Here is a 19,836-nt window from a genome sequence, read left to right as displayed (position 1 = left end):
TTCCTTCCTTCTTTCCTTTGACATTAAACATTAATGAACTGCGATGGACTGGCATGGACCATCCTGAATCAGACAATCATATGACCCATTATGCTGGGAATTAATAACTGGTATGGAGTTGTGTTTCCAATGCAAAAGTGAACAGTCCAAATCCACCAGCTGCTCCATGGGAGAAAAATGGGCAATCTCCTCCCTTACAATTCACTGCTTCTGAAAGCTCACTCGAGGGTCAGCTTTGGGCAGGTCCCAACACTACAGTGCACAACAGCACACAAGTTTTACAATCTCAAGTTGACCAGAAATGTAATCAATATTCATTAATAATTATTGGTAATTGGACAATTTGATGGGTGGGGGGGGTGGGGAAACTTGGAAGAATTTTTTCTTGAAAACAATGTATTCGAATTTTGTAAATAAACTAGTAGAAAATTTTAAAATCCCCCATAGTGAATAAAAATGAGTGTATGAGACAAAATGTGAATGAAGGATAGTATGAAACACAATATATGTGAGCTTTGTAAGCAAACCAAAATAGAATAAAAATGAAAAAGACATCTTCAGTAGTTGTTGTTGCTTTTTTGTTTTTGGTTTTGTTTTTTTTTAAAGAAGAAATCATAGTCTTGATGGCATTAGTGTGAGGCTGGACATAGAATGATTGCATTTTGTACATTCAACTACATTTTGCCACAAATAACTTTTGTAAAAAACCCACAGAATGCTTCTCTACATGTGAACCTCAAGAGATGGATTGTACAAGAATGAGATGAACTACATCTGTTGAAAAAAATAATTGGAGAAGCTCAATATCAGCAGTCAAAACCTGCCCAGGAATTGACTGTATAACAAACCATTAATTGCTCATGCACAAATTCAAATTGAAGCTGAAGATAATTAAACAAATTTACCAGAAAAAAAATACAATCTTGAGCGTATTCCACTTGAATTTAAAAATCATCTCCAGAATAGTTTTGAGATAATGAACACTAAAGCTCAAATAACAGATAAGTTATGGTGTGGTATTAGAATTTTGAAAGTTACTTTTTATCCATTGAGTTTGCTATATTCTACATAGGGTTTTTGAAGACCTGTTATTTCAGAAGTGGATGGGTGCTCAACTTTAGAATATCTAACAGGCAAGTATTTTAGCAAAAGTAGCAGATGAATGACACTTCCCTATTACAGAAATAACCAATAGTTTCAGTGTCAGTCCCCCCTCCTTTCATGACTATGCCTTGGTTCCATCCCTTCCCCACATCCTTTTCCCCAACCCACCCTCCCTAGCCTGGCCAGCACCTTCCTCTCCCCAGCCAACTCTTGACATAATGGTCCACGCCTCAGTAATTTCCATGATGCCTCACACCTCATACTGTGGTTGTTCTCTACATTATGCAGATTATTACTTTGGTCACCGAAACTGAGGAGGACCTATAGTATTTGCTGCAGAAGGCCAAGGACTGAAGTCTTCAGTATGAATAGAAGCTAAACATCAAGAAGACAAAGATTCTCACCCCTGGGCCATTTGGAAGCTCCATGATAGATGGAAAACACATTAAGGTTGCTAATTATTTCACCTTGCTTGGTGCCTCAGTCACCATTCTAGGCACACACAGTCAAGAAATAGAAAGACAAATTGCTCTGGGGACAGCTGCTGTCACAGTAACTGGGGTAATGAGGGTAACTGTGTCAGAGACAGTGAGACTGACTCAGAATAGAGCAGGGTTCAGAGCTATTGTACGTAAGGTTGCTATAAGTCACAGATGACTCGATGACACGCAACAACAACAATATCCACTGTATCAGCCTCCACTAGCAGCATGGTCTCTAGCTACATTAACTCTGACCATATAGTTTTGGAAATCATCAACAACTGTGGGACCAGTATAAGAGAGCATTTTCCACACTATGAAAGTTGTTGGTGGAGAGAGGGTGAAGGAACTGTGGCACTGCTGTGAAGAGATAGTGGCACTGCTGTGAAGATGCTATGGCAAGGTATAGCCTGAAAGAACCCTTGAGATGGAACTATAGATAAAGGTTTTGCTTCTGGATGACTGAATAAAAAGTTGACTCATTACCGCTCCGAGATAAAGTTTGCTGGATGACTGAGGAAACCAGAGGTTTCATTTGTGCTACTGAACTGAGCATGGACTTTCAATAGTTGAGGAATTGTGTCTTGCTGTTATTCTGCTTCGGGCTACTGGACCAAACCTAGACTTGTATTGTGTGAGATTCCTTGCCCATTCCCTAATAGGTTTCCCTGATAAACCCAGCAACAATGGATAAAGTTTGTAAGTCAGCTTGCAATTTCCAATGAACGTGCAATGATGGGTAGAAATAGGTGCAGGAGCATGTGGGATGTCATGCATGACCATATAGTTATTAGTATGGAGATATATATATATATATATATATGAAACTATGGATGTGATCGACGGGAACAATTCCCCTTTATGAAACAGTAAAAGTCAGACTTAGCCACCCGGTATTGTGTCACCACAAAGAGAAGAAAGGGGGGAAAAATGGATGTCAGAAGAGACTTTGAAAATTGTACTATAGCATCGAGAAGCCAAAACAATGGGAAGAGATGTTCTAGTAAAAGAACTGAACAGAAGATTTCAAAGGTCAGTTCTAGAACACAAAGCAAAGGCCCCAGAAATTGACAGGATACCAATTGACATGATTTAAATGACAGATGCAGCCATGAATGTGTGCATTAGTCTCTGGCAGGAAATTTGGAGGACAGCTGCATACTCAACTGACTGGAACAAATCCATATGTTTCCCCATTCCCAAGAAAGAGGATCCAACAAAATGTAGAAATGATCAAACCACAGCATTCATATCATATGCAAGCAAAATAATGCTGAAGATCATTCAAAAAGGGATAGAACTACACATAGGCAAAGAAATGCTGGAAGTTAAAGCAGGATTTAGAAGAGGTTGTGGTACCAGGGTTATCACTGCTAATGTCAGATAGATCCTGGCTGAATGCAAAGAATGCCAGAGGAATGTCTATTGTTTGGATCATAACAAATTATGGCTAACATTGAGAAAGATGGGAATCAAAGAATACTTACTTGTGCTCATGGAAATTGTATACCTTGACCATGAAGCTGTTGTGCAAACAGAGTAAGGGAACACTGTTGTTGTTGTTGTTGTTGTTGTTATGTACCATCAAGTTGCTTGCAACACATGGCAGCCCTATGTACTACAGCTCTGAAGCTTTCCCTATCCTGAGGCTGTCTCCCTGACTCCAACCCACCTACCCCCATTGCCCAAGCTACTGTATCCACCTACCCCCATTGCCCAAGCTACTGTATTAATCCATCGCATCCAGGGTCTTTCTCTCCTGCTCTGTCCCTCCACCCTTCCAAGCATGATGTCCTTCTTCAAGGGTGAGCTTCTCCTAACAACATGGCTGAGGGGAGATGAAGTTTTATTATCTTTGCTCCAAGGAATACTTTGGCTGCACTTTCTCCAAAACATATCTGTTTACTCTTTTGACAGCCATGGAGTCTTTAGCACTCTTCTCCAAGACAAAAGACGTCTTAATCACACAACACAAAAGACATCGCGTAAGACAAAATTTAAAAATTGAGGTTGGTGAAACAGAGCAAGGCTCTCAACCAGATGGCTTGACACAATCATCGCCACAATGGGCTCCAGTGTGTAAAACATTGTGATGATGACATAGAACAGGCAGGACAAGGTTCACATCTGTTGTTCATGGGGTCACCATGAGTTATACTTGACTCAATGCATGGTACCTAACAATAACAACAACACATCCAAAAGAAGAAACATAATATCTCTTGGGGAAAGTGAAGCCAAAACTCCTGAGAGGCAAGAGTGGTAAAGCTTTGTATCATGTATTTGAGCATGTTGCTAGGCAAGGCTATTCCTTGGAAAGGGACATCATGTTTGGAAAGGTGGAAGGTTAACAACATAAAGTAAGAACCTCAAGAAAATGAATTGACACTGTAACTAAAGCGATAGGCTGGACTATGCTAGAGATGAAGAGTCACACAGAATAAGGCAAGATGCAGGTCTGTTTTTCATAAGGTGGTTATGAGTCGTACTCAAATCCAAGGCACCTAGCAACAACCTTCCTCTCCTTTCTCCTTCCTTCCTCACTCCTCCTCCCCTCTATCTTCCTTTCTTCCTTTTCTCATTCTTTTCTTCCCTTCATCCTCTTCTCTTTCTCTGCTCCTGCATACCTCCCTCCCTCGTGCTGCAGTCAGCACGTGTTCTACCTCCCTCCTTACTTGTTTCTCTCACTTTCATCTCTCCTTCCTTTGCTCCTGACTCTTTCATCATCCTTTCTTCCCTCCCCATTCCTCCTCCTTCCTTCTCTTCCCTCTCTCTCTCTACGTTGTTTTCTCTCCTCCTTTCTTTCTTCCTCATCCCTTCCTCTTATGTACCCTTCACCCAGTTTCCCCCAAAATAACATCTTATATAGCCATCATACAATTATAAAAACTATCCAATGACTTTGGTACAACAACATTACATATACTAGAGAGTTTATTAATTCTGTACAGTTTTTACAGACATGCATTCATTTATTTTTGTGTTTAGATCCAAGGGTTTTTAACATATCTGTACATATGTTTATCTAATATTACAAACAGTAGCAGATAATCTATCCCCAAAAAGGTATTTTCTTATACTACTTTGCTAGCCATTCATGGTTAACATATTCTTTTGTCTCAATAAATAGATGCTGAACAAAAAATTGGAAGAGTGTCCTAGTATAAAGAGGAGACTTGCCTTTCTTAATTTTTGGAAGAGTTGACTTTGTCGTGAGTTTCTGGAATGGTCTGCACCTAAAGATGTTGCTGTTGTTGCTGTTAGTTGCTATCAAGTCACTGAGGACTTATAGGAATTCTATGAACAACAGATCAGGACCTTGTCTTAAACTGTGCCATCTTCAAGACCGTCACCATACTTGAACGTATTGTTACACTCACAGTTCATTCCATCTCATTGACGGTCTTCCTCTCTTTCTCTGGCCCTCCTCTTTTTCCATCATGATATCTTTTTCTAAGAATTGACCCTGCACGCAAAGAGAGAACCTGTGTTTGAGGATGTGACACACACAGGACAGAGAGAAGTAGAGTCAGGACAGAGTCATGCAGAGTTCCCAGATACCAAGTCTAAATCAGATTAATTTAATTAACTCACAGAAGTAGTTGTTATGGCAACAATATCACTAATTTATTTCAGCAAAAACTCAGTATGATTGACCTGTTGCTAGGCAACAACCAATAGGTTGAATGGCAGATGATGACAATGTTCACCTAGTGAAGATGTTGCAACCAAGTTGTAAATGAGGCTTGTGAGCATGGACAACTTTCCCAGAGTATCTCTGTGATGTTGAAATGATATTGTAGAAGGTCTACCACCTCAGTGAGAACCAGAAACTGAGGCAAAACTCAGTAATGTTCCACAGGTTAAAGGACTAGTAAAATAAATTATTGTGGACATTCTACTATAGATATATTTTCCAGTATTCCATACTAGAGATGATATTTTTAATTTAATAAGCCTAATCAATATTTCTAAAAATAGTTTCTTTCTTTGTAAAGATAAAATGCACATTTTTATAGATTCACCTTGTATATGGGACATATACAAGGTGAATCTGTCCAGGCAGAATTATTGGGAGTGATACAAATTAATGATTTCATTCAACAATTCAGCATTCTGGAAAGAATTATCTTCCTTCTTTTATTTTCTCATTCACGATAACCTCGTACTTCACAACTTAATTTTTGCTTCACTTATGATTGCATATTTCATAGGAGATTTACTCTAACATAAAAGTGGCATCTCTCTGACAGTTTGAACCTGACACTGGCTCTACAGGAGAAAGACGGGCAGAGTCCTCCATGCGGTTTAGAGTACCTGAAAACTCTCTAAAGGGCCAGCCATCAGTTGGTAATGCTTAGAGTACTGAGTTTTTACTTGGGATAATAAATTACAGGCAAACTTCATTACAACATCCTTTGCTTTATGACATTTTTTAGCTGTGTGTGTGGTTCTACTATTTTTAAAATTGAAGGTCTGTAGCCACTCTGTGTCAAGCAACCCCATTGGTGCCATTTTTCCAACACGAAACTTCTTGTTTCTGTGTCATATTCTGGTCATTGTCACATTATTTCAAGCTTTGTCACAATGCTTTGCTCCCGTAGAAACGCAGAACACCTTACACTTCCCTCTTCTAGAAAATGAGAAACCAGAAAATGTGAAGGACTCCCTTTGTCGTGAATAACTTTGTGGTGATCTGGAGACAACCTGCAGTATCTTCGAGGTGTGCTTGCAATTATTCCTAAGATGACCAAATAAGTATTTCTCTGACTGTCTGGCCCCTTTAAGGTTCACTGATGAGTTCTAAAGGAAATGTCCTCAGATGAGATGCACTGGGGATGAGCTAAAGATGAAAGCACCCTCAGATGTAATTAAGGGTGAGTGATGGATTAGTGTAAGTGTATTTGTAAAGTACTAAATTGGCCAATTCTTAGATCAATGTTTGAAAACTCAAAATTGTTTGGGTCCCAGGGAGGTAAGATGAAGTGTGAAGTACTCCCGTGTAGAACAGTAAGGAGAGGTGGAGTCTCTGGTAAACTAGGGAGATGATTCTTTTGTTGAGGGCTGTCAAGTAGGCTGCAACTCATAGTGAGTCCTCTGGGAACAGACTGAAACACTGCTTGACTCTTGTACCAACCTCACAATTGATGCTTCCATTGGGCTCACCATTCCAGCCACTCTGTCAATTCATCTAGATGCAAATATTCTTTTTCTCTTTACCATATACAATGACTTCCTCTAGGGACTTATCTGACCTGATAGTATGTCTAATGTATGTGAAAAGAAATCTTGCTGTCCCTGCCAAGCAGTACCTACCCTAGCTGTATGTCTTCAGCAGAAGATGTGACCACGACATAGTCAATGCTTATCACCTACACCATCATTCAAATGTATCTGTTTCTTCAGTCTTTCCAAGTCATTGACTGACTTTCACGTGCACGTTGGTCCCATTAAAAGACATGTGAGTAAAAACAACTCTGTTAGCTACATGTTGTTCTGTTCATCAACAGCTCACAAACTGCTGAGTGATCCTGCTTGCTGACTGTGCTGGCTGCTACTGGTAAGATACTGAGAGTTGGTATCACAAAGACAGTGGTTTGTGGAATCAACAGGTGTGGCTTCGTGGAACTCACAGGCCATACGCTCGGAGACTTCAGCTTCATTTCATTTCTGGTGCCTACAGCTGCATGACTATGGGCAGCTTTTCCATCTGGGCTCCCCATCTTAATCTTATACCTGACCTGCATGACTTTAACAATGCACCCTGCTTCCCTGGTTTCCAGGGAGAGTGGAACCAGTTGAGAAACATTACATTTGGTCCATTCCCTCCTTTTTCTTACAGCAAGGATGGAGAGAGGGAGGCCTGCTGTACTAATTTCAAACATTAGTAAAAGTCTTTTCAGGAAGTACTGAGTAATAACCACCACAATACTAATGTTAATTCAGTATACAAATGAGCTCGGTGAGAGTTAATTCTTGATGGAACTTCCAGGAGTGGGTCAATGGGAGAAGATAAGCAAACAACAAAAAACCCAACCAGCTTTCCTGATTTAGAAAGAGAGAAGATCAGTCCTTGGTACTTAAGTGAAAGAAGTAAGGAGATGGGAAAGTCAAGACCAAGAAAGCGGAGAAAGAGAAACAGAGAAGAAAAGACAACAGAAGGGAAAGGAAAGAATGAGAGAGGGAGATGACGCAGGGAAGGAAGGAATAAGGGGGGACAGCAAGAAACAGGGAGCAGGAGCAATGGACAATCGGTAATTCTTCTGGAGTTCAGATACATTTTAAACTAGCTCCAAGTGACCTTTTCTGTTAATATATATGCAGGGTGTTTGTCTGGTGATTGAATATCTAGTGGAAGGAAGTGGCACTGCAATCCCAAAGCCCGCAGTCACAATCCACCAGCTGCTCCACCATGATTGGCCATTTCCTCCCACGTGATTTACACCCTCTGAAAACTCACTGAGTCAGTTTGACTAAACAGCACACAACAACAACTATAGAGAGAGCGATATATACACCCAGCCTGCACATCCGGCCGTTCTCTGTTGATGTTCTAGTCATTTCTGGATAATTTTCAGCAGAATCTTGCTTGTATGTGATATTAATAATATTGTTTGATAACTTCCACACTCTGTTGTGTCATCTTTCTTTGGGATGGTAACATATCTAGATCTCTTCCAGTCAGTTAGCCAGGTGGTTGTCTGGCACAACATGGAGTGAGAGCACATCCAGGACAGCATCCGTTTGCGTCTCTCTCTCTCTCTAAATATATATATATATAGTTGTTGTTATGTGACATCAAGTCGCCTGCAACTCCTAGCAAGTCTGTGTTCAATGGCTCTGAAGCCTACCCTATCCTGAGCCAGTCTAACTGACTCTTATACATCTACCCAGATTACCTTGTCTCATTCAGGGTCTTCCTTTTCTGTGCTGCCCCTCTACCCTTCCAAACATGATTCCCATCTCCAATGATGGCTGATGCCTCCTGGTGACATGCCCCAAGTATGTGAAACAGAGCTTCAAAATCCTACCCACCAAGGAGAAAATGGTTTCACCCTCTCAAGACAAACTTGTTCTCTTGGTAGTTCAATACTCTCCTCTAGCACCACAACTCAAGGGTGTTGATTCTTCTTCTCTCATCCTTAGTCATTGTCCAGCTCTCTGATGTATAGCAAATATTTGTGAAGATCATAGCCAAAATCAGGCATATTGTAGTCACTAGACTGACAACAGTGTGTGTGTGTATGGGGTGTGTGTGTGTGTGTGTGTGGTGTGTTTGTATTTGGAAGCAGAAGTGGCATCTACTTCCTATACAACATGCTTCTGGAAACTCTATGAACTTTGATAAATATCAATAGCTGTAGAGCAGATTCAGGTCTTTTGTACATAGGGTCACTAGGGAATTAGATAGAGATAAGAATTAGATAAGTAGAGATAAATAGAAATAGATATAGACAAGAGAGAGATATATAGATAGAGATAGAGAAATAGAGATATATTGATAGATAGATAGATAGATAGATAGATAGATAGATAGATAGATAGGTAGGTAGATGGATGGATGATAGAGCTATCTAGACATAGATATATAGATAGAAACACACACACATACACACGTTTCTGGAGGGTCAGCCATGAATTAGTTTGGATTTGATAGCTCTCTGTCTATGTATCTTGCTGTTGTTAGGTGCCACAGGTCAAGTATGACTCACAGTGACCTTATGACCAACTTATCTGAGCCCTTTTCTGTCCTGTGCCATCCTCACAATCTCTGACACACTCAAGCTCATTGCTGCAGTCACTGTGTCAATCTGCCTGGTTGAGGGTCTTCTCCTTCACCATTCCTCCACCTTTCCAAGCATGATGTCCTTCTCCAAGAAAAAGCTTCTCTAGCAAACATGCTCAGAGTATGTGAGACAAAGGTTTCTTATCTTTGCCTCTAAGGACCACTCTTGCCGCACCTTCTCCAAGACATCTTTCTTTGTGCTTTTAGCAGTCCATGGGCTGTTCAGCTCTCTTCTCTCTGATATCACAGTTCACAGGTATCAATTCTTCTGTCATCTTCATTTATGTACTATATATATATATATATATATACACATACATACATATATACATATATTGCAGCAATTCAAAGCCATCAACTAAAAATTATTGCATAAGGGGAAGCTAATTTGGGAGGAGCAATTTTCTCAGAACTGATTGCAGAAACAGCCATACAATTATCTCCACAGAGCACTTAGGAGGCTGTGAAAGGCCTGCCTCTCCTGATTTACCCGGGCTCCGGCATCGTGCCTTAATTTCTTGCACGCAATCATTCTTAGAATGAGAGAGACAGAAGATTCACTCCTGACGACGACCACTGCCCGGGGATGCCGTGGCTGCGTTATGGGGAGCTCTGTCTGTATTCTCTGTCTTTCTCCACCCTTCCTATCCTGCTTCTGTTCTCTGCGGACTCATGTTTGAAACACATGCCTGGCCCTTGGAAATTCAGGGTCACACAGACGTGTGCTTGACCAAATCACATAACTTTCCTGAGCTCCTGCTAGTCTGCTTCTGATGAAAACCAGGCAGCATTGGAAAGAGTTTCACAAATACAAGGCTGTGGCTGGACAGATATTAGGTCAGAAGATTCGGCTCCTCACCAAAGGCTGGCACTTGAACCGCCAGCCAGTCTGTGGGAGAATCACCTGGCAGTCTACTTTTGTAAACATTCCAGCCTGTGAACGTGCATGGCGGGTCAATTCTGTCCTGCAGGGTCACTAAGAATTCACCTGATGCCAGTGGTTAGGATATTTGACTAAAATTTTCAAACCAAGGAGAGTGAGAACATATGTAACTGAGGCCCTGGAGTGGTCAAGGAGATGAAGGGTAGTATTTCTTGGACACACATCTGTCAGGGTTTCAAAACCACTTATAAGCTGCCATTCAGTAGTGCTAAGACCTTAGGGAAAATAGTAGGATCTTCCTAGAGTTCAGTCTACGTTCATGTCAATAGGGAGGAATCAAGCTCTCATTGTTAAGGACTTTAACCTCACCCTCCACTCAAGGAGGCCCTGTACACACACACACACACACACACACACACACACACCTCTAAGTGTTCCCCTCTGTCCTGTGCCATCTCTCCTGTCAGACATGGCCAGCTGTTTCCAATGGCTCATTCTCAGGAGTTCCCCCTATTCTGCCATAGTCTGGACACTCTGCTAAAACTCTTTAAATACCATAGCAACACTCAAGCCCCCATTACAAGTGGGTGATGGCTGTGTATGAGTGTCATTGACCAAGAATTAAGCCTAGGACCACCTGTGGAAAAGAAGAGTGTTGTATTGCTGGACATCCCCATCCCCACCACCTTGGAGGGGTTAACGGTGCATGATTCACAAGGGTTGACGTGTGAGCAAACACTCCAGGATGGGACAATACCTAGCCAGCTACTGCTCCTTGTATGTTGGCCGTGGCTGTCCCTATTGTAATTAGGTCTCTTTGCGATGGCCCCCTGAGCATGGCATGCTTTCCATTTGTCCAAGTGAGGAAAAAAGAGGCCCCAAGAGGTGAAAGAGCGTGCCCAGTGTCACCCCTGATAAAGGGTAGCTGGGGCTCACATCAGGCTGCTTCTGAAGCCCACCAGCTTACGGAAGCTTTTGGCTTCACGCTTCTCTCCCCTTGATTAGGTGTTAAATATTTACCATGGTGCCTTTCTTCCTCTCGACCCTCTTTAAAAATGGTTTAATTAAAATTATTCATTGAGCTCATGATAAAAATATGTAAATGTGATGATTTTGGGGAAATTAATCTATTGTCTCCTTTCTAATCCCAAAGGACTGTGGAGACAGCAGGAATAGATAGTGGAGAGACTTGCAGTGAATTTGAACAGCTTTGGATAATGTGATGTAGAGCCCATTTCAAGGTCCAGTAGCTCCAGGCCCAGGGACACCCGAGTGTGCAGGGCACTGGGCTCGCAGGCGTTCCGAGGGAGCTGCTGTGTCAGTGTCCACGAGAGTCACGTGCAGTGACAGAGCTGAGCTCAGAGCGCATCGCCCCGCTGACTCCCAGGTTGGGTTTGTTCACCATTCCACAGTAAGGCTGGCTGGGCCGACTTGGCCTCCTCTGGGGTGGCTACTGAGGAGTACGCATGCCTTCCCCACGGTCCTGCCTGATGCTGCCTGAAGTAGCTCAACATACTTTATACATTCACTGAGCACCTGATACACACCAGCTCCTAAGAGTTACAAGCCTTTGCGTTCAACACATTCCGCTTACGGGGGACTGGACAGTGGGTAAGAAGTTGGGTGAGGTGAGAGCCTCCTACCTCCAGGCTCCCAGGGATCTAAGAAAGCTGTGTCTTCTGCAGAACTATCACACTCATCTGAGTCCAGAGGGACCTTCCCCTTGTCCAGGCTCTTTGCTGCTCCACAGCATTCGGTTCCTTTACTCAGTCCTGGTGGAGAGATGCTGAGGTCATGTCTGGAGCCACTTCCTATCAAACAGCTCATAGGAAATCTCTTGTCTGAGCTTCTGAACATTGCCCTCTGTATATAAACAGAATCTTAAAAATACCATAGGGTCCCACAATTTGGTGGGTTGAAGATGGGGGTAAAGGATATGGGAAAACTCCAGCAAGGATCTGGAAAGACAGAGTAATGGTGGGCGGAGTTCAATGGTCACTAATTTTATAAAACATAATAAATACGAACGATTGTAGGAAACACAAAGTGAACGAAGAGTAGTGTGAAACAAAATGTACATGAATTTTGTATGCAAACAATATAAAATAAAAATTTTTTAAAACTTATGAAATCATTTTCTACCTCAAAAATTCACACTTTAAGACCTTTGTCTTTTTTGTTGTTGTTGTTGCTGTTGCTGTTATGTACCATTTAGTCAGATCTTGTTCATGGCTGACACCCCCCCCCCCAGGAGGTGGATAGAGGCAATAATTATCAAGGGAGGGCATTGTACATCTTTCTCTGGCAAAACAGCTGGTGGATGTGAACCATGTGTCTCTGGGTTGGCAGCCCAGACCCTTACCATTAAGCCACCAGAACTCTTTTGGCCTTGTTTTGATTTAACAAAGAGTTTAATCTGGAGCTCAGTATTGGATCTTTTGTTTTTCGTGTCTTCTGCTCTGAGACTGTATGGCATGGATTCGATGTTGATAAGTCACAGATGAATGAGCTCGACAAAGGTAAATCAGAAGACACTGCTTTGATATCCCCAAATACTGTTGCTTCAATTATTCCATTTTAAAATGAATTGTAGACCAAGAGTATTTGTTTGTCCTGATTCCTCTCCCTCATTTCTACAGCCCACAGTACTCTCAAGGAGTACCAAAGAATCACGAGGAAATAAGGCACAAGGAAACCCCGCCAGGAATGGGCACTTCTTTGGTAATCTCCTGCCGTCCAAGCAAGATGCTGTGGCCACCAGGACTTGGAATCATGGGAGCTGTGACGCTTGTCCTCACACCTGGATATAGAGAGTGGGTATTGGGTGACCCCTCAAAGAGCAACTTCCATTCATATACATTATGTTTCACACTAACCTTCATTCACCTTGTATTTCCTACAATCATTCCTATTCATTATGCTTTATAAAATTAATGACCATTAAACTATGCCCATCATTACTCTGTCTTTCCAGATCCCTGCTGGATTTTCCCCATATCCTTTACCCCTCTGTTACAATGAGGATATTGAAATAAAAGTCAGCTTGAAAATATAAACGTTTAGGAATGAATATGAACTCATTGAAATGTCTACTTATATTTCTCTCATTAATTAATTAATTAATATATGCATATTTAAAGTAAATAAGAAAGTCATACTCTTAGATTGTCAATGAAGTTAATCTACAAAATAAGTAAAATATAATACTTAGAATTTGCTAGTCATTTTATTAAACTGAAAGTTTTCTTTGTCAGTTTTGATTTTGTTTCTTTTAGAATTTTATAAATTCGAGATTCAAGAAAAGCAAACTATCTTATTAATGGCATAATTTAGCAATTTAACTCAACCATTACCCCTTGAAGGATACTTCTGGAAGATAAATATCTTGAGAATTTTTATTTTTAAAGAATTCTTCTCTATCTAGGAAATTAAAAAATAATTAAATTTTTGAAGTTTAAAAGCAATCATTTAAAATGTTGATAAGTCCTAATTTCATTTCTATAACCAAAAAGGCTTTCAAAAATATAAATTTTGAGATGTTCTAATTATAAGGGTAACTGGTGTTGTAGTGTATACCGTCGGATTGCCAGTGGAAAGGTAAGGGATTTGGATCCATCAGTCCCTCTGCAGAGGACAGATGGTTAGTCTCCTCCATGAAGATTTACAGCCCAGAAAAACAGACTCTGAATAGGTGGCTGTGAATTGCAACTGAGTCAACCAGCCAGTGGGTTTAGGGTTATATTGGAGGTCCTAGTTGTAGTTGAAAACCTCTGTGGTTTCCAAGACATAACTTTTTAAAAGACCACATTATTTATTATGGATCTGTAAAAACAAAGTACCTCTTTGGGGAAAAATACATTTTATTTTCCCATTCAAAGGAAACTTTTTGAATATAGGCAAATTAACGCTTTCTTTTTTTTTTTTTAAATTGTGTTTTATTTCTCCTAATTCTCCAACTCAGAGATTCATCTCATCTTCCTCCATGAGGATCATAGAAACCTACAGGTAGACCAATTTCTTCTTTCCTTAGAATGAAAATATATGTTGTTGGATTATTTCCCCCCCAAAATACCACACCTTATACTGAAGCAGACACAAAATGAGATTAAAAAAAATTTTTCTAAAATATTGGTGGATTAGAAGCAGGGTCCAACTTGGGACCCCAGTCAAGTATCTTCTCTTCTGCCCATTGGTGCCCTTAAGCTACTGAATACAGGGCCACACGAATGTCAAATACGCTGTTTGCAATTCTTTAGCCATAACTGACTCTGTAGATCAGAGATGCCCCATGAAAATATGACTGGGGAAACACAGTATTTTTAACTATCTGGCATTTTAAAACAAGTCAAAAGAAATAAATAAGAGCATATATACCGGCTAACATACAAAGTTCATAAAGTTCATATATACTGTTTTTCACAAAGTAACAGTACTTTTAATAAGTACTCTTTTACAAAACATGCTAACATGTAATCAAATAAAATAACATACTAATGAGATAATATGCATATTTCTTTTAGTTTTAGATAATAAACCTTAAAAATCTGGTATAAATGTTATATTTACTGCACATCTACATTTGGACTTGCTACATTTCAATGTTCAGTAAATACCTGTGGCTAAAACCAATTCTACTGACATCAGGTAGGTTCTGACTGACTGTGATCCTTAATTCGGTTTCAGAGGCTGTAAATGTTAATGAGAGATTACCTCAGTTTGTTACCTCTGAACATTTGGTGAGTTTAAACTGGCCATATTTCTGTGAGCAATGCTGTGATGTGGTAAGTGCTGGCCTGCTAAGCAAAAGGCCGAGAGTGAGATCCGACCTGCCACTCCTTGGGAGAAGATAAAGTGGTCTCCTCTTTGGAAGATTTCTTGTTTCAGGAAGCTGATGTGTTGTCTATGTGAGTTGGAATTGTCTAGGCCACAGTGCAGTGATACGTAGCTAGTATTTGGGAGTTCCCACGGCATTGTCCATGAGAAGTTGTGATGCTAAACCCAGAGCAGGAATTTTGTAGTTCAAATTTCCCAGAAGCTCCACAGCAGAAAGATAGGCCCTGTCTTCCTGGCTATTTACAATTTTGGAAAAATCAAGGAAGGATCAGCAATGAGTTAGTTCTGACTCGATGGCAATGAGTTTTGAGTTTTGAATGACTACATTATTCAACAGGTTAGCTCTGTTGTTGTTAAGCACTGACGAGTTGTCTACAACCCGTAACGACCCTATGAATGAATAGCAGATCAGAAATTCACGACATCTTCATGATCTCCACACATTCCAGTTGCTTGTTACAGTCACTGGCTCGATTCATCTTCTGAAAGCTCTTCCTCCAGTTTGCTGACCTCCCAACCTTCACAGTGTGATGGATTTTCCCAAGGACTTTCCTCTCCTAATCATATGCCCAAAGTACATGAGACGGAGTTTCACATCCTTGCCTTTAAGGTACAACTTGGTTGCACCATGCCCAAGACACACTTGTTTGTTCTTTGCCAGACCATGAAATGTTCAGCACTCATTGCCAGCATCAATTCTTCATTCACTTTATTCATTGTCCAACTTTCAGCTATACTGGAAGCAATTGAAAATATCATGACTTGGATCAGGTAGGTACACCTTAGTTTTAAAACTTACTTTCTTGTTCTTTAGCACTTTGTAGAAGTCCTTGACAGCAGCTTTTCCAACGTGACAAATTTTTTAAATTTATTGATTGGTTTTACATTGGTTGCTGATTGTGGAGTAAAATGAAAGTAGAATGACATTTTTGACAATTTCAGTTGTCTCTCCATCAATCAAGATGGCATCTATTGGTCAAGATTTTTGTCTTCTTGATGTTATAGTTTTACCTTCGGCAGCAAGTGCTTCCACTCTTCTTCATTTTCTGCAAGTTGTGTTGTGTCATCTGCATAATACAAGTTGTCGATGAGTCTTCCTCTAGTGCCATGTTCTTATTTTGCAGCTCTCAAATGATTTGCTCAGTTAACAGGCTGAAACAACACAACCCTGATGCACACCTTTCCAGATTTTAAGCCCTACAGTACTCCCCCCTTTGTTCTAGTCAATTGCTTTTGGCTTATGTATAGAGTTCTCATGAGTAAAATCAGGTGTTCATCTCAATGTTATCCATAATTTGTTATGAGATACATAATCAAATGCCTTTGAATTCTCAATGGAACACAAGTTAGCATCTTTCTGGCATTCTCTAATTTCAGCCCCAATCCATCTGATGTTATTAATTATATCCTTAATGCCATGGCTTCTTTTCAATCCAGATTGAATTTCTGCCTATTCCTTGTCAAGATACTGTTCTAATCATTTTTGAATACTCCTCAGTGAGATTTTTTACTTATGATATTAATGATGTTGTTATTCAACTATACACACTAACCACTAAAACAAATGATGAGGAAATGGAGGACTTCTATCGACTTTTGCGGTCAGGCATTGATTGAACATGTAATCAAAATGCGTCATAAATGGTTGTCAACTGGCTTGCAAAAGCTGGAAACAAAGAGGGGGGACTTGTAGTTCTACCCAAGAATCAGATAGATTATTTCTAATCTAATGGAAAGAGTCAATGGAGAAGGCAGCTCAATGTCAGCAGTCAAAACAAGGCCAGTCGATGATTGTACAAGTTCAAATTGAAGCTGAATAGAACAAGTCTTCGAGAACTAAGAGATAACCTTAAGGCTATCCCACCTAAATTTAAAAATGATGTCAGGAATATAACTGATCCATTGAACATTAATGATTGAAGGCTAGGTGAGCTGTGGAATGATATCAAGGACATCATCCTTGAAGACACCAAATGGTCACTACCAAAACAGAAAAGGAAGGAAGGAAGGAAGGAAGGAAGGAAATGTCAAAAGGTATGCCAGGAGAGATTCTGAAACTTACATTGGAATGAAAAGGATGCAAAATAGGGGGGAAAAACCCGTTTAGTTAAGAGAGCTTATCAGAAAATGTCCAAGGTCAGCTCAAGAAGACAAAGCCAAGGAATAATGAAATGTGCAAAAAGCTGGAGTTAGAAAATCAAAAGGGAAGGACTGGTGTGCATTTATCAGCTGAAAGAACTGGAGAGTAAATTCAAGCCCTGAGTTGCAATACTTAAGGATTCTATGGATGAAATCTTGAATGATGTAAGAAAGGAAATTATTGAGTTCATTTGGAAAGAGATGCCGAATAAGCAAAGCACTTCTGAAAAACAAAAATGAAGTAGGAGGCATAGCACTCACTGATCCCCAAAGCTACTATAGGGAGGTACACAGTGTACTGCTACAACGACAACCAACGTTTTACCTCAAAACTTTTAGCTCAACTTAGGCACATGGAACAATTGAAACAGAATTGAGAACCCAGAAATAGACCCATCGATCTATGTTCAACTGATATTTGATAAGGAAATAAAACCTATCAAATGGCTAACAACCTCTTCAACAAATGTTGTTGTTGTTATGTGCTGTCGAGTCATAGACGACTCATAGTGACCCTATGAATGAAAGGCCTGAGCACTGTTCATACATAGAGTCTCCAGAGGTAAGCTATTTTGGAAGTGAGTGGCGCTCCTGCTTCCAGGCTTGTTTTAATTGGGAAGTTCCAGCAAACAGTGGATGGGTGACCATTACCATGTTTGACCCATCAGTGTCACAGTGTTCAGCATCACAGCAACCACAAGTTACCTCTGTACAGCAATGCACAGACCAGTGCTATACCACAAATAGTGTTGGCAAAACTGGGCTACCTGCAGAAAGCTGAAACAGGATCTACATCTCACACCATGCACAAAAATCAAGTCAAGATGGATCAGAGACCTGGAAGTAAAGTCTCAAACCATAAAGTTCATCAGAGACAAACTGAGATCAAGCTTAGGTGGCCTAGTCTGTGGTATAAAGAGACTCAAATACAGCAAGAAATGCACAGTCTGGAGAGGATATAGTTGATGAATGGGACCTTCTAAAGATTAAATCCCTGTGCAAATAAAAAAAAAAACCAACATTTTCCAACAGAGTGAAAAGAAAACCTGTTGGTTGGGGAAAAACATTTGGCAATAACATCTCGAACAAGGGGTCTCATAGAAAAAGTTTACAGAATCCTACAGGGCCTCTAGAAGAAAAAGACTGATAAGACAATTATAAAATGGCCAAAAGACAGAGAAATAATTTTCACAAAGAAAGATATACAGAGGGCCAATAGACACATGAAGAAATGCTCCAAATCACTGGCAAGAAGAGAGCTGCAGATCAAAACCACAATGAGATTCCATCTCACTCTAGGAGCAGTGGCAAAGTTTAATAGGACAGCAAGTAATGAATGTTAGAGAGGATGTGGAGAGGTAGGAACTCTTGTACACTGTTGGTGGGATTGTAAAATGGTACCATTCTAGAAGGCAGTTTTTGGTGCTTCCTCAAAAGTTTGAACATAGAAATTCCATATGACTTAGCTATTCCACTGCTTGGAATATTCCCTGAGAAAATGACAACTGAGGTACACATGGAGATTTGTACACTAATGTTCATAGCAGCATTATTCACCATTGCAAGAACATGGAAACAGCCCAATTATTGAACCACAATTGAATGGATTGAGAAATTATAATACATTCACTGGAACACTATGCAGCACACGGTAGCAATGATTTTGAAAATCACTACCTAACTTGGGAGGGACTAGAGAGCATTATGCTAAGTGAACTAATTCAGTCCCAATATGACAAATACTGTTTAAGACCATTATTGTAGAAATAGAAAGATAACTAGTAAAATGTGGGGTAGAGGAGGAAGCATGGCAGTAGGGGATGGAGTTGACAGTAGTCATAGATTGCAAAGTGTGATGGGTGGAGGGAAGGGTAAGTAAAGGAAATGAGAACGATCTGGTGTGCAAAAGAATGTAAATAAACCTGTATAAAATATTTTTTATTAAAAAGGAAAAGAATATGAATGTGCAGAATCACTGTATCAAAAAAATGTTTCAGGCTGAATCATGTCAGGATGTAGCATGCGATTAATAACGTAGAACCAAATGTAATGAAAGAAGAAATTCAAGCCACATTGAAGGCATTAGCAAAAATAAGGCCCCAGGAATTTATGGAATATCAATTGAAATGCTTCGAGTGTTCATTTGGATGTGTTCATTAGCCTATACCAACAGATTTGGAAAACAGCTACCTGGACAACTGACTGGAAAAGATTTTAAAAAGTTGTAGCTCTAAACATATTCAAACTCAACATGCAAACTTACTGTCTTTGTGAGTTTCAATATCTATTTAGTTGTTATGTGTCATCAAGTTGGATCTGACTCATAGCTGAACGTCCAGTGAGTTTTCAGTGGCTGAATATCATCTGGAAGGAGACTGCCCATCTTTCTCCTATAAATCAACTGGTGGATTCGAACCCCATATAGTTGGGTTGTCAGCATGATCCTTTATCCGTATGTCACCTCTCCAGAAATCTCTTTGATATATCTAGGGCCACTCAAACTCATGAAAAGTTAAACACCATTTCAAAGACTGTAAGTTAGACCTAAAGACACTTGGCATCAAACAAAGATGGCAGAGGCACTGAGTAAAAGCTATTGTCAGGCCATG

The sequence above is a fragment of the Elephantulus edwardii genome, unplaced genomic scaffold, assembly GCF_000299155.1.
Source record: "Elephantulus edwardii isolate Elephantulus edwardi_28Jun2011 unplaced genomic scaffold, EleEdw1.0 scaffold00002, whole genome shotgun sequence".
Taxonomy (NCBI): Eukaryota; Metazoa; Chordata; class Mammalia; order Macroscelidea; family Macroscelididae; genus Elephantulus; species Elephantulus edwardii.
This window is presented reverse-complemented; position numbering follows the sequence as displayed.